At 37.0% G+C, this 16,338-nt stretch overlaps 1 protein-coding gene across 8 annotated transcripts in view; it reads left to right on the top strand.

The window, feature by feature from the left end:
* LOC131693420 (AF4/FMR2 family member lilli) overlaps positions 1-16,338 on the top strand; it is a 67,215-nt gene that overhangs the window by 27,108 nt on the left and 23,769 nt on the right. For 3 of the 8 annotated variants that reach the window (XM_058981216.1, XM_058981217.1, XM_058981219.1), the window contains exon 1: positions 2,247-2,773. The exons of 3 other annotated variants lie outside the window; for them this stretch is intronic. The gene's annotated coding sequence lies outside the window, so the exon portion shown is untranslated. Of the gene's footprint in view, positions 1-2,245; positions 2,774-16,338 lie in introns of those variants that run through there. 2 more of the 8 variants (XM_058981211.1, XM_058981218.1) reach the window with 1 other exon arrangement.

Raw genomic sequence — 16,338 nt, forward strand, 5'->3', positions numbered from 1 at the left:
ATTTGTCGCTTGTGGAGTAATTTATTCTGCGGAGCAACTTTCTACGATTTCGATAGCAACTACAACAATCAAAGCTAAAACGATAGAAAAACGCGAGTAAATTATTTGCAGTAACGAATAATATTGAATTGCTTTGTTATGAGTTTGTGTCGCACGTATACCCCAACTGAACACAATATAGGACAACTTATTCCAAAGCGGCTTTATGTAGCAGCATGGCTCGCCAGCACTACTCTATTGTAATAATTCGAATGAGTGTTTTTACAAAATATTGCTGTATATCTTGGCGTATTGCTGGTTACTACCTTTTCCGCTAGCCAGCTGATGACGATGGAATGCCATTCTTTGCAGTCCACACACATGCCAATTCCAAAATGGAAAGCTACTAAATCGGTGTTCGTTCTTTTATAGAGAAACATATAACAGAAAATAAAATAGAGTCGTAACTTGCCCCATAGAGTGAATAACGGAAACCACTCAAAGCATTACTTTGGAAAGTTTACAATTAAACATTCTGTTTTTCGTATTTTCCACTAAGCAGCGCAACAAATAATCTTCCGTTTCGTTATTCGTAGAAAAACTATCCGTTGTAGTACAGAATAAAACTGGTATTCCTCATTAAAGATTTGGCATAATACAGAAAATACCGATACTTGATTCAGTACCGGTATTTCGGTACCAAAAAAATGAGTGTACTACCGGTACAACAAGCCTACACACGACCTTGTTTGTTTCAGGAGCTGCACGGAAAAGCTCGTACCAGACAGTGACCGTAGTTCTATCTTTGATGGCAGCAAGAATATAATCATTGATCTAAATTATATGGGAAATGACCATTATAGACGCATCAATATTTGTATATTCGTTGAATGAATAATAATAGCATTCCGTCTGCCTCCTTTATTTGAGCAAAGATTTCTTCGAGTATTTACAGAAGAATAAACTGTTGATTGAGTTTGAACAGCTTCCAGAGTAATACGAAACTGAAACAAAGATAAACAAAAGTAAACCGATACGGTGAATCTGTCCACCAACCCTGGCAGGTGTATAGCTGAATTCTGCCAGCGCCAGTTTTTTAAATTTTGACAGCTACTGGAACCTTGACGGATTGCTGCAAGCTACCAGAGTTTCTTCCAAGCGGGAAATGCTTCACGGACCTTGCATGCGAAATTGCATACGATAGATATTGACGCTTACGAACTTGCAAACCTTTTCGAAAAAATAAAAAATATTGTGAAGGACCAATAAGCCAATTGTTCCGGACGAGCGAAAAATTGGGCAACTTCTGGAAAATATTTCTGTTTTAGATGCTTTGCTGATCGAAGTTACCTAAAAAATAAATAATTTGATTTTTATACTGGAACCAAATATATCTCCAAACTATTTCAACGTTTGTAATCTTTCATCTCCAATACCTAAAAATAATAGCGATAATAATATCAAATTTATTTCCAATAAAGTATCTAAGACTTTTCAAAAAATAATCGAATAGGGGCATAGCGTAGTTGGTAAATCGATTGCCTTGGAACCAGCTCACCTGGGTTCGATTCTCTACCCCGTACATAGGATTAAAGATTTTTCTGAAGAGATTGGTCTAACCCGAAAGAGGTGATCGGCCCTAAGGTTAAAACTTCTATAAATGAGAAAATAATCGAATGTGAAGGATTACTATGCGCTGTTATTTAGGTGCTATTTTAAACTAACTTAGACATTTTTTCATACGCATTACATCGACTGTAGGTCGAATAATTAATGAAATAGTGAGGCACCCTCTCTGATAGGACCGAAATAGGTCCCTTTATCTTGTTTCAAAATTTGTTCGGTATTTTTTCCGAAATATGGTGAACAACCTAGGGTTGTTAGTTTTGATGGTACCCTAATTTTAGTCATTTTTAAGAAATAATCTCATTGAAAAAAAACGCAGTGCTGTATTAAATCATGTTTTATTCACAAAACAGTGCTACATGTCATGTAGGACAAGTCCGTGTTACCACCATCGAAAGTTGCATTATAATTTAATATAGCGTTTAACATCTGTGACATCTGAACTATTTGCACTTTAGCAAACGTTCTGGCAACCGAGCATCATGAGCGCATGTCGAAAACTAGCGCACTGACAGTTTCTCTCAACGACCGCTAGGTGGCCCTGTTTATCAGTACCTAGTTTGACGAAAAAACTCGACCGAGCTGTTTCAATTTCAAGCTAGCCCCACTGAGTGTGTGAGTGCATGTGACTGGCGAGAAAGAGACGCAAGAGAGAAATGGAAAAATCGCGGCGGACATTTTGAAGGCAAAAGTGAATTTGAAGGAAATTTTGCTGCGCTCGCAGCCAAGTGAATATACGCCAAAACTGGAATAATTAATCGTAAATCGATGCCGGAAAGTGCGACGAACGTGCGGTGCATATTATTTCGTTCGGAAGTGCAGTATTTAGGATGAAATCTTGAGCGCAAAAAAACACCAGAAGTGGCCCGTGTCGCGGATTCAGTCGACGACGCAGAGGGTTTTTTTTTCTTCTCATCTTCATTCGCGCCCCGCACTGTCGTGAGTGTATTGTGTGTGGTACAAAGTATTCCTCGGTCAGCTCAATCAATCAAATCGTGAGCAGGAAAAAAGACTATCGGAAACAGGACAACGAAGTAAGGCGACCGTGTGAGTCAGCCTTGCTTTAGAAGGGCGTCGGGTCAGCAATCCTGTCATCCAAACCGGAAGGTGCCCCCTAACCAGTGCCAGTGAGCCGACTGTTTCTTACATCGGGCGGCACTAGCGAAAGGTGATTATTTTCAAACGTGAGGCAATTAATCAAATTATACATCAAAGTAGGCTCACGTCCGACCTGCCAAAATGCGACAGATAGAGCCTGCACAAACACAACATATTAACTTTTTTTTTTCTCATTCTGTCCCTGTTCAATATTGGATCTATCAGTCAGCTTTGGTTCAAGTGGTTCCTCGAATGAATGTATTTTTTTTTTTTTTGGGATGGTGGTTGTGCAATGTATGTGTGAGCAATGAGTGTGAATGAGAAGCATTTTGCGTGATACTACGGCGGCCCCATCTCGCGGCTCGCTTTTTGCGCTTTGATTGGTGAGCACGCGAGCTGTGCGAAGAGGAGAGGAACACCAGCAGTGCGGGAAAAAGAGAAATAACAAAAACAACAGCAAGAAAAACAGTCATTATTGTTGGGATGGGGACGCTTTGTGTGGAAAAGAATAAAGGATGACAAAAAATGTATGCTCTTATGGAGAGTTGGATTATGCGAGTGCGAATATGTATGCAGTCCCATATGCGTGGTTTTGTGTGGTCGTATGTCGAATAGGGGCATAGTGAGTGAGTGAGTGTGGGTACGTGCTTGCGTAAAGTATTGTTTGGCGGAGAATGAATTGCATTCACAGATCAATAGTAGCAGGAAAGACGAAGAAAGTTTGTAACTAAAACGAGAAAACAAGTGTGTATGGCGTTCGAAGTTGTAGAAGTGACATTACCTGCATGTTCTGCTTCTCGTGAGCATGATATTACAACAGTTTCAACATGATAGTCAACCATCACGTTTGGACATTTGCAATACCACATTGGATATTTTTTGAGCGAACGTTGTTTAACAAATATTTATAAACGTATGGTAGTAGTATTTAGCATGAAATGAAAGACTTTTTGAAATATGAAGCGAGATTGTATAGTATGCTTTCAGTATTATTTGGTTTACATGGTTTTTAATGTACCTCGTGTTTGGTGTCAACAAATGTTCGAATCTCAATTTTCATGTCAATAGAATCATTTTACTAGTACTGCAATTTACAAAGTTCTTCTAATTGGAGGTTATTTATTCTCAACATATGAATGCCTGTTTTAGTTAAATTAGTCATGGAATTCGCTTTTCAACTTCATTTCATCAGAATTCGACATTAACTTAGTGACACGACTAAGCTAGACAATCCGATGACGCCAGTTCCAAAATACGAAAACACTATTTGTGTTTATTAGGGGGTTTGCTCAGAATCACAAACAGTGTTTTCGTTTTTAGGAAGCTAGCGTCAATCCGGTGCTAGCTTAGCCCTGTCACGAAGTTAGTGTCGGATTCCGACGCGACGAAATCGAAATACAAATTCCATAAGTAATTTAGTTATTGGTTTTGTAGTCTTCACGTGCAAAGATGATGTTAAACAATTTTCTCCTAGTGGAAAAAATAGCTTTTGCCAAAATATTTCTCCACTAATGAGAAATATAGCATGGCTTTGTTTCATTTGTTTTTTTGTAAAAGCAAAACAAGTTAGATATGCGTCACAAATCTTCTATCAATCCGCAAATTATAAACACCCAGAACAAATATTAATATATAAGAGAAAACATAAGCTTGGTACAGCAACCTGATACTACAATCACTCGAAATTAATGCTCTAATTACGCAAAATATTTATTTAAACGTATTATCAAAGAGCGTATACCAACAGTAGCTTCAATTTCACTCATTATTCTCAAATGATGCAATAATGGATTGGATAGTGGATTGTATTTGGAAGCACCCACACTCTTCAAATTAAACATTTGTAACGAAGCTATATAGACATTATTTTGTTTCTAAACACACATTTTTTTCTATTCAAAACAAAGAGGTTGCTTATGTACCGAATACAAGCGAAATGAGCTAAGTGTTGTGAATTTATTTTGTGTAGATTAGCTTCCTGACGAACTTTGCTTAGGATATCTTTTTCGTTGCATTTCTACAAAATTATAACATGCTGCAATTAATTTCTTACAATGTTTCGACAACAGTTTACATTCTTTCCTCAACAAAAATATTTTCGCGGCTCGAAATTTCAAATGTTGAACATTTGTTAAAGCTTGTAATTTTATATTGCGTAGATTTTTTTTTATGAAATTGGGTTATTGCATGGATCGTCCAAGTTTAGAAAATTAGAAGCAGCGATATAAACAAAAGTTTGTTAAACGACTCCGAGAATTCGGCTGATATTTCTAGGTGATTTGATTTTCTCCATGAGCAATTTAATCGTTTTTAAACACTAAGAACGTTAATCCGTGCTGTTCATTCCCAGTTGATGCAAACTACACGGAATTTTTTTTTCTTCGGATCGTGAATAAAGTGCCATGTTTTTATGTTACGAAAACAGGACCATGAACAAAAATCATGTGTTTTATAATTATATTCAATTTCCCTTCAGTAACGCCCGCATAACGTTTTTATTAGCGGAAACATTTGTTTTTGTTTTGTGAACTTTAGTCGCGCTTGTCGCCATGTCACTACCAAATCGATTTTCCGTACGTGAACTAGTTCACATTTTTATGAATATTATTCATAAAACCAAAGGTTAACTCATGATGTTGTTCATAGATTTAGGAACATTAGTTCACAAAATCAAAACATTCTGGATATTTGCTCGTGAACTAGTTCACGAAACTCGGAATTTTATTCATGCATCCCTTCAATCCTCGTGAACTAATTCATGATTCCTAATATATTAGTCACGATCCAATATCCGTGCTCGTGAAATAGTTCACAAAATTATGAAATATTTTTCATGTATACGTGAACTGATTCATGAATCCTAGTACAAAAGTCACGACTTACCATTCATCAGGAATCAGAATATATTAGCTCAAATGGCACGTTCCCCGTACATAATCATGCATTCGTGAACTAAATCATGATTCTTAATATATTAGTCACGATCCGTTATCCATTCATGCTTGTGAAATAGTTCACGAAATCATAAAATATTATTCATGTATTCGTGAATTGGTTCATGATCCCTAGTATACGTCGGACAATTCGTCCTCGTCAAATAGTTCACAAAATTATGAAATATAATTCATGGATTCGTGAACTAGTTCGAGATGAACGCAACGCTCACGAAAAAAATCGACAACACACACACAACGAGGCTTTGTTAGTTTTTGGTTTCGTATCAAATTGCTGCTTCCGAATCTCACAAAATCTCGTCGGTGCTGCTGTACTGCACTGCATTTTGTTTTGCTGCTATAAATAGCTCATGACCTGAAACTTCCAGTAAAAAATCCAACCCTCAGATTCCTAGATTAGAGCCGACAAACATCTATTCGCTAAAAACACCTCGTTACAACCCGTTCCATGACGACATGTACTCGCCGACTAGTAAAATGGCATTTATACGCTTCACACTAATGATGAGTGAGATAATATCGTTTGGCTCCCCATCGCCGCGCCGGTATTTCAGTATCGACATTGACGCCTTTTGCTTTGTATCACTTTCCCGCTGTTTTGTTATGTTTGTATGTATGTGTTGGTAACTAAGCCTCACTAAAAAAGCTAACGGATAGCATCTGAACCCGAATTGACAAAGATCTACTCGTTAAAACGCCTACTTACACCATAGGCCATAGCGACACATGATGGGTAGCTGTTCGAATGAGCTATATAAACTTCTTATCACTGTAGCAGCGATTATATGCGGGACAGCATGGAGACGTTGGTATGTGTTCTTCAAGTTTTCTCTGTACTGTGTAGCCAACAACGTGTAGACAAAATATTTGTCTTTGTTTTGAAAACTTTAGTCACGGTTTCCACCATGTCACTACCAAATCGATTTTCTGTACGTGAACTAGTTCACAACTTTATGAATATTGTCACTACCAAAGGTTAACTCGTGATGTTGTTCATGGATTTAGGAACATTAGTCCACAAAATCATATCTGGATATTTTCTCGTGAACTATTTCACGAAACTCGGAATTTTGTTCATTAATCCCTTCAATCCTTGTGAACTAATTCATGATTCCTAATATATTAGTCACGATCTTGTATCCGTGCTCGTGGAATAGTTCACAAAATCATGCAATATTTTTCATGTATTCGTGAACTAACGACGGATGCGTGCCCGTGAAATAAATCAAAATTATAAAAAAAAATTTCATGTATACGTGAACTGGTTCATGAATCCTAGTATAATTGTCACGACTTACCATTCATGCTCGTGAAATAGTTCACAAAATCATCAAATATTGCTCATGTATTCGTGAGCTGTTTCATGATACCTAACATAACAGTCACTTCTTACCATTCGTGATCGTGAAATAGTTCACGAAATCATAAAATATTATTCATGTATTCGTGAATTGGTTCATGATTTCTAGTACACGTTTGACAATTCGTGCTCGTCAAATAGTTCCCAAAATTATGAAATATTATTCATGGATTCGTGAACTAGTTCATGATACATAGTACATGATTTACGATATATTTTGTGTGCTTGTAATATTTAAACTATATTCCTTATCATTTTCAATTTCATGCAACATGGTAATGAAATGAATGGTAATGAAATTTGAGGTAATATTCGTGGAATCATTATTGTTCCATGCACTTTTTCATGAAATGTTCAGCTGCTAGCGGCCAGTAATAGGTACGAGCAGTATATATAAGAAAACTATTAGGGCCTCGAATAACGTTATTCATTTGATAAGGTTCAGTGTGATGTCTTGTCACCTGTCAAATTGAAAAATAGGCTCTATAATAAAATATCAGGATAACGTGAACAGAAATTAAGAAAATCGTGACTAAGATCTTGAAATCATGAAATCACAAAAATGTCAAAAATCGTAACTAAGATCCTGAAATCAAGAACATAAATAAACATAAATCTCTACTCGTGACTAAAATATCACGACAACGTAAATAGAAATCTCGAAAATCATTGCAAAGTTCCTGAAATCATGAACATAAATCACATTACTCGTGATAAAAATATCAAAAATCGTGACTAAAATCCTGAGATCATGAACATGAATCACTCTACTCATGACTAAAATATTACGATAACGTGAATAGAAATTACGAAATGCGCGACTATGATTCTGAAATCAAGAACGTAAATCCCGCCAGTCTAGCACGGTAATGTGATGAGAAATAACAAAAATCGCGAATACACTCCTGAAATCATGAACATCGTTTAACTGTCGGCTGTCTATTCACAAATTATGAACAAGAATCATAGCAAAAACTGAACATGTCTAGGGAACAACTACTGTAACCCAACCAAACATTCGAATGTAACGCCATGTATATACTTGGGGTGAACTAGTTTTTTAGAAACACAAATAGTTTCATGAATAAGAGGTTTATTATTCACAATTTCAGGAATTTGGTCACGATTTTCGTAAATCGTTCAGTTCACGAAATCATGATCTTTTGTTCATGAATTTATGAACGGATTTTTTTCCGTGTAGATACGATGAAATTAACCATGCCTTCGAAAGAAATCCGAAGAAATACAACATATGTGTGCTTACAGGGGTCTAACAATTGTTATATAAGTAATGCAATCGGTTCACCTTTAATCACTTCTTAGATTTAAATTTCTTACCAAAATCAATTGGCATTTCCAAAAAGAATTTAGACTAAAGGCATTGTAGCGTGATTGCTTTATTTACGGAAAAGATTCAACACAACCTCACTATTTTGCTTTATTCAACTTGGGATTATGGACCACTTTGCAGGATAAATTTTCAGCATGACGTTTGCAAACAAATCCACCAAATTGCAACCCTTTAGATTATTCTGTAAAGCAAATGTTCGATGAAACATGAAAGCGTAGAAGTTCTGAAAATATCATCTTAGGCGTGTCGTTGCACTCAATGGTGAATATTTTGAATTTGATCGATGGAATGTTATGATTGGAACTATTATCAAATGGATTTTAATTAATTTGAAGCAATAAAATATTCTGGTTGCAGTTGAAAACTGAAAAATCCAACCAGCGACAATCGTATTTCTCTGGTTCTAAACAATGAAATCACATCGGAAGTAGTGCACTGTATTCGTACAATGATGCGCTATACAGCGCTCAAAACCGACATCATGGATTAGCACTAAACAAGAGAAAAAACGTTTGTCGCTGGTTGGATTTTCCAGGTTTTAACTGTAACGATAATACATTTGCTGTGCTTTTGAAGTCTTTTAAATCAATTCCTCAATTGTCGGACTCTTATTTTTCCTATAGGTACCTGAAGTATTCTGTTCAGCGAGTGAACAACTGAGTTCTTGGCGAAGATTAAATTAACGCAAATACCAATTTCTGTGAGCTTTTCCGACACGATATCGATAAATAATAGTTTATGTTTAATTGTTAAACTTATACAAAGATGTAGCGTTTGGCAAGGTATCTGTTGCTACAAGAACATTTAATACTTCCTTTGCTGAAAATGTGATCTTTACAAACGAACATTCAATGAGAAATCAACATCAAAACCATAAATACAACAATCTCGAATGTTCTACTAACTTTTTCCAAGGAAATTGGTAACCGATTCACACAGAACAATTGCGGGCCTACGATCTTAATAACACTGATTAGTTTTGGTTTAACAATTTTGTCTTGAACAGTTGTTATATTCAGTATCTTTGAAAAAACTTCTTGATCGTTTATGGCTCATTATTTTAACAGTTATGTGCCCAACAAAAAAACACCTTTAACAGGCCAACGTGGGTACCCGGGTACCCACAATTTGAGATGCTCATAACTATGGCTTCCTTTAACCGATTTGGGCACTTTTAGATGTTTTGGGTTCAGAAACTCGTCCACTTTTTGATTCTGTAAAGTTGAACCGGATGAATGGATCTGGTTCTTGGTAATCCGGATTTTCCGGGGTAATGTTCCAGTACTAGGGTACGATTTGTAAATTTTAATAATGTCCTAGCAATATTAGTATCAAAACTCTTCAAATTGTCTCGGAAGTCTGTTATTTATTGTTAAGGGACCCTATGGCAATTTAAAAAATGGAATTGGAATGGCCACTCACGGCCCCACGGGAACCTGCTCCGGGATGTCCGTTCCGGGGTCAAATCACCAAATGGTTCCAAAACCACGAGATACAGCCTACTGATGCAATTCCAAGAATTTTGATACCCATATTGCCAGTATTCCATTGAAGTTCACAAATAGTATCCCAATACTGGAACCTGCTTCCGGAAATCCGGATTCCCGGAAACCGAATGAAGTAACCCGATTCATTTTAACCACGTCCAAAAGCGGATGAGTTCCTGAATCCAAAACACCCAAAAGCATCAAAATCGGTTGGAAATTATCTTAGTTATTGGTATTTCAGTTTTGTGGGTACCCGGGTACCCACGTCGGCCTGTTACGTAGTAAAAAAATTCAGGAGCCCCTCCTAACTCCCTCCCTTACTATATCAACAATATTATTAACCCAAAAGCTTGACTTAGTGAAGTTCTAAGATGTCACAAAGTATCAATTTCCAGCTATGGTTAAAACATAGGAATTTCATTAATTGAAACCTTAAAAGGTACGCGGGTTCCGCGTCGGATACATAACGGTTAAATCCTGCTACCAGAACCATGGATACAACCGGATACAAGTGATTCATACAGAATCTTGTAGCATCTTTCTTGTACTTTCAAATGCATACTGAGTGGTCTGCCCGTTTTTGCCCGTTCATGAGTTATTTAAGTGCAAAGGAAGCCATTTTTCGAACAGATATCGTTAATATCTCAGAAACTGCTCATCATATTAAATTGCTTCCTTCACCGAAATTTTGTATTTTATTAATTGTGATAGTTTTGTAGAACATTTTGAACTTCCAGAAAATCTTGGAAAGAAGTTATAATAAAAAATTGATTTTTCCATAATACTCCATATCTCTATATCTCAAAGATTATCAAAAATAGACTATTATCACCTTCAGTAAAGTTCTTTGTAGAAAAATTTACTACAACTTTGCAGAATACACCAACTCGCTATCTCTTATTATAGGAGAAATAAATTTTGAATCTCACTTATAGGAGGACTGACTTTAAATTGTGTTCTATACGATTGAGTTTTCGTGAAGTGGAATACCTGCTGAAAGTGAAGATGCAGCTTAGGCTCAAGGAGGTTATGTATCTCCAGTATCATCATCTACGCAATGTAGTACTCATATCAGTCAACACGTTAGCCCAAGCTGAACGTTTCGTTTTGCAGAACAACTTCAAGCACGTGGCTGAAAGTGATAAAGTTGGAATTAAGATTCCCGTGTATATAGAAAAAGACTATGTAGATGTAAAGCTACATGTCCACGTACCCCTCCTGATCTAGTTGCAAAATACATGTCACAATACGGAGAAGTAGAATCCGTTACACGTGATACTTGGAGAAATTTCTTCCCGGGTACACCTAACGGTGTTCTTGTGGTGAGGATGCGGATCGAAAGACCTATCCCCTCCCACTTGACTATACAAACTCAAAACCCACGAAGCTACTATTAATCAAACTACGCTATGCACCCATGAGGGGAAAACTCCTACGTGCAAGTATTGTAATCAGACAGCGCACCACGGATAACCTTGCGCGGAAGATACAGAGGAAAATGCATCCCTACCGATTGCCAACGAATCCACGGAAAACCAACCAAAAAAAGAGTTTTCAATACCAATACCTGAACCACAAACGGTTGCAACATTTGTGGCAGCGGTTCAGTCCATATTGACAACTGCAAAAGCAGCATCCAGCACCCCAAAAACCACTGTAAGCAACATCGGCGAAGAAGATAATGACAATGACGACGGATTTACACTGGTCACCCGAAAGTGCAAGAAGCAGGGATTGATTTCCCCTCATAATCGGCAGTGATGCAAATGCCCAACACGTAATTTGGGGCAGCTCAGATATCAATTTGAGAGACACCGTATCAATGGAATACTTAAGTAGTGCAAATTTGCACATACTTAAAGTAGGAAATTGCCCAACATTTGCACGAACTGGCAGAGAAAAGGTGTTATATGTAACTCTCTGCTCCGACAGTGTATTACGCATAAGTTGGCTAACTAGCTCGTGCCAAACGAGCTCGAACCCTCGTTATCTGATCATAAGTACATCGTCTTTGATCATCTCGCTATCGATATCGTCACATATTGTAAATTGTGTGCGCCGATGTATTTTTGATACGCGGCGGCTTAAGCGACATTTTTGGCCGGCGGCGTCACAGCGTTGGACCCTACCGGCGGCGTGTCTCGGTGTGACGAATATTCATGCTTATGTAACTAAAAAAATCTTGGCAATACAATTCCTTTCCCAAATTTTCGGTTTCTCTTCTAACTTTGCAGTAGGGCATCGCATTTTTTTTGAATTCTCGAAGGCCCCCCTCTCATACTGTGACAAATGCCAAAGTAAGCTCAGATGCCAAATTTCACATCATTTTGACAATTCTAAACTCCCGCCCACATAGCTTAAAATTTTCGAATATGTGCTATGGGAAAATATGGAGGAAAAATATATTAAAGGCTATAACTTTTGAAGTAGCAATCAGAAAATTTATGTTTTTAAAGGAAATAACCTTAGTATTTGAATGGAGATATTCATGTTTCTAGAAAGTGGAATATTGGGTCATTTTGGCCCCAAAATCCCCCATTTTTAATAATGTTTCTGCTCCGTGATGCAAATCATACATATTTTGCAGTTTTTCTAATGCGAAAAAATCTCAGAAATCGAACGGAACCTTTTTGATCTTTGTCCGAATACGAGACCCCAACTTCTCGTATTATAGAGCCTTTTGTCATCCATATTAAATTTTATCATTTTCTCGTGTATTTATCTCTATTATTCTTCACTCAATTTTATTAAATTGTACCCTGTTGAACGTGGAAAATCCTTAGGAACAAAATAAACATAGATTCGTTACCGGTAAAATTCAGAAACATCAAATTATCTGACATATAGTCTCGATTTCACATTTTTATCATAAAATTGCACATATTAACTCCATTTAACAACAAAATTCTTATCTAATTTACTACTTTTAGTTTAAAATACATTTGGGGATCACATGAGAAAAATTTCTGTCCTGGAAAAATAGAGGAAGTTGAGGTATTAGGACATTTAATGATAAAAATGTGATTTGTAGAGTTAATGTCAAAAAATTTGATGCTTCTGAATTTTATCGCTAACGAATCTATCTTTGTAATATTCTTAAGAATTTTCCACGCTCAACAAGTTAAATTTTATGAAAATTGATTGAAGAATAATAGAGATATATGCACGAGAAAATGATAAAATTTAATATGAATGACAAAAGGCCCTATAATACGAGAAGTTGGGGTCTCGTATTCGGACAAAGATCAAAAAGGTTCCGTTCGATTTCTGAGATTTTTTCACATTAGAAAAACTGCAAAATATGTATGATTTGCATCACGGAGCAGAAACATTATTAAAAATAGGGGATTTTGGGACCAAAATGACCCAATATCTCACTTTCCCGTATTTTTCTAGAAACAGGAATATCTCCATTCAAATACTAAGGTTATTTCCTTTAAAAACATAAATTTTCTGATTGCTACTTCAAAAGTCTTTAATATATTTTTCCACCATATTTTCCCATAGTACCAATTTCCAAAATATCAAGCGAAGTGGGCGGGAGTCTAGAATTATCCAAATGATGTGAAATTTGGCATCTGAGCTTACTTTTACATATGTCACAATATAAGAGGGGGGGCTTCGAGAATTCAATTTTTTTTTTGCAATGCCCTACTTCGCAGAATACAGCCACATACAAACAGACGCTACCTCTGCACTAGCGACATCAGTTGAACACATTTCACAAAATGTAATTCTCGCAACCATATCAAAAAATGCAGAGTAACGACTGTATTTCTACGACCCATAATAATTATTTATTGTTCTACAGGGTGTTTGGTTCATGGTTAAGAACCTCGAGGGATGATTGACTGTCATATTTGGAGAGAAAAATCGTTCTACACATACCATCAAATCTCAACCGTTACTAAGTTATTGAACTTTTTGTGTAAAAATTGGTGTTTTTGATGAGGTTTTTGTTAATTTTCTCAAAATAATGAATTATGATTATAGCAATATCTATTATCCAAAAGTTGGGTTTTAGGACGATTCATAATTTGTTCTTCAACATCATATTCCTATCCCTTCTCGTTTCATGTTTACTGCATGTGAGTTATGAGGTTACAGGACATTCCATGTGAAGATTCCCCCTCGAGAGGAGTGGTTGTCTTGCTATATGGATAGACAACAACAAACTCAAGTGGTCTGTTACACTAACGGTTCTCTGATGGAGGGACGTGCTGGTACTGGTGTCTACTGTCGTGAAATGAGATTGGAACAATCTCACTCACTAGGTAGATACTGTACTGTATTCCAAGCAGAAATTTTTGCGATTATGTTCGGGGTACAATCAACCCTTCAACAGAGTTTGTCCAGCAGAGTTACAAACTTCTGCTTCGATAGTCAGGCTGCAATCAAGGCCCTTAGCTCAGACAAATTCCGGTCCAAGCTAGTGATCGCGTGCCGAACCCAAATCGAAGAACTAAGCATTGCCAACACTATTTACCTTGTCTGGGTGCCCGGACATTCCGGTATCAGTGGAAATGAATGGGCTGACGAACTGGCCAGGGCAGGTTCAGCGATTGACTTCGTTGGTCCTGACCCGCCCTGCTAATTTCGACAAGTTAGATAAGGGAAAGAATACGGTCCTGGGCTTCGTCCGAGCACCGCAATTATTGGAGAAATCTTCAAACATGTCGCCAAACAAAGGCGTTTCTAGAACAACCGTGCCCAGTGATTTCGAAAAATCTGCTACATTTTTCGAAGCTCCATTGCGGCATGCTGACCAGGGCTTTAACCAGCCACTGCAAACTCAATTATCACATGGCAACCATTCAGCGCGCTGAGTCTTTTTCGTGTGATCTTTGTGAATCCGTTTACGGAACCTCATATCATCTGATATGCAACTGTCCAGCGATAGCGCAATTGCGATTCCGAGTTTTCGGCCGTCCTTATATAGACGAAACCATGTTTGGACAACTGAAACTTAGAGACATACTAAAGTTTCTTATCCAATGTGGTAAAGAGCTTTAGGTTTACTCGCAGGCGAGTTGAACTACTTGTAAGTTTAGCTTACCTGCTGTTTTGTTTTTGTTTTTGTGCTGTTATTTTTCCCACCCTTCCAATTCTACTTCCCCACACCTCCCTGTCCTTTCCTTCCGCTCAAGAAATGGTGAAAGCACACGGCAAGGCACAAATCCCCGACTACATACGGGGAACGTGCCATTTAAGCCAATATATTCTAATTCCTGATACGTCTATTTGTCTGTGATACAGGGCTCATGAAACTGACACTGAAAATTTTTCCTGAGTGGGACTAGATCACACGACGAACAATTTTGGAAACTAGAAAACTTACCCTCTGCATCGCCCTACCAGTGCACCAGCGTTGCGAAAAGTCAAGATCATTCTGTCCAACAATTCTTCGAGAGAAAAAATAGGTCACGATTGAATCAATGATAAATAAACCTTGTATTGAAAATAATTTTTGTGCTTTCACAAAACTAGTTCACGCAACAAAAACAAAAATGTTTAGTAGGTAGTTGTGTCTTAATATATTAAATATTTTTATGATTCCAGTTCATAACTTGATGATACACTGATTTGTATTAACTTTACTGCGTTGTGACGATGATTTTGGCGGATTGCACACTGACTGATTACACTAGTTTACAGCATTTCTGAACTAAATAAGCTAGTGGTCATTTTCAATGTAAAATCGTGTGCTGAATCCGAAAATGAGGTCCAAAAAATTTACAGTAGAACAGTTTTCTAGTTACAGTCAAGAAATGATTTTTACCTTTAAACTTAAAAGTACGTTCAGTACAATCCAAATATCTTCGGTTGTAGTGCCTCGATATGAAGTATTATTATGTTGAATTAAAGGTAACTGAATGCATTTTCGATCGTTAGAACGTTTTGTTTTAGTGCGACTACTGGTTCTGATGTTATTTACGAATCTATTGAACTTTTTCTTAATTTTTCGTCGTTTTTTGAACAAAAATGAACGTGTAGTCAATATTTTCGGCAAGATAAAGCTATCCCAAAAATTATATTTTTATGGGGAATTAAAGCCTGCCAATAACCAATGAAAATAAGCACTTGTTAGTTTAAATCCGATGGAAACTGCGAAAGTTATTCTTTTTTTTTGTAAAATGGCAATTTTTGTGTTTCTCTGGGTCAACTTATTGAACCGCCTCGATTCCAATTTTTTCTAGAGCTTGACAGCTATAACTTTTGATTGAGGCGAGATTTGCTCACAAAAACAAGTAAGGCTCATTAATGTGATTATTGCCTTTAATTTGAGTATTAACAGTTACCAGGATCAGCTCTAGAACTGAAGTTATTGCAATTAGTCTGATTGGATTCCGATGGAACAGTGCTGCCAGGGACAGTTTACGTTGACGACGGAAAATGATTTTTTCATATATCTTCGTTATGGTGCAATATTATTGAAAACTGATAAAACTTACCAATTTAGATTGTAGTTGGCTACGTTTTCCA

The sequence above is a fragment of the Topomyia yanbarensis genome, chromosome 3, assembly GCF_030247195.1.
Source record: "Topomyia yanbarensis strain Yona2022 chromosome 3, ASM3024719v1, whole genome shotgun sequence".
Classification (NCBI taxonomy): Eukaryota; Metazoa; Arthropoda; class Insecta; order Diptera; family Culicidae; genus Topomyia; species Topomyia yanbarensis.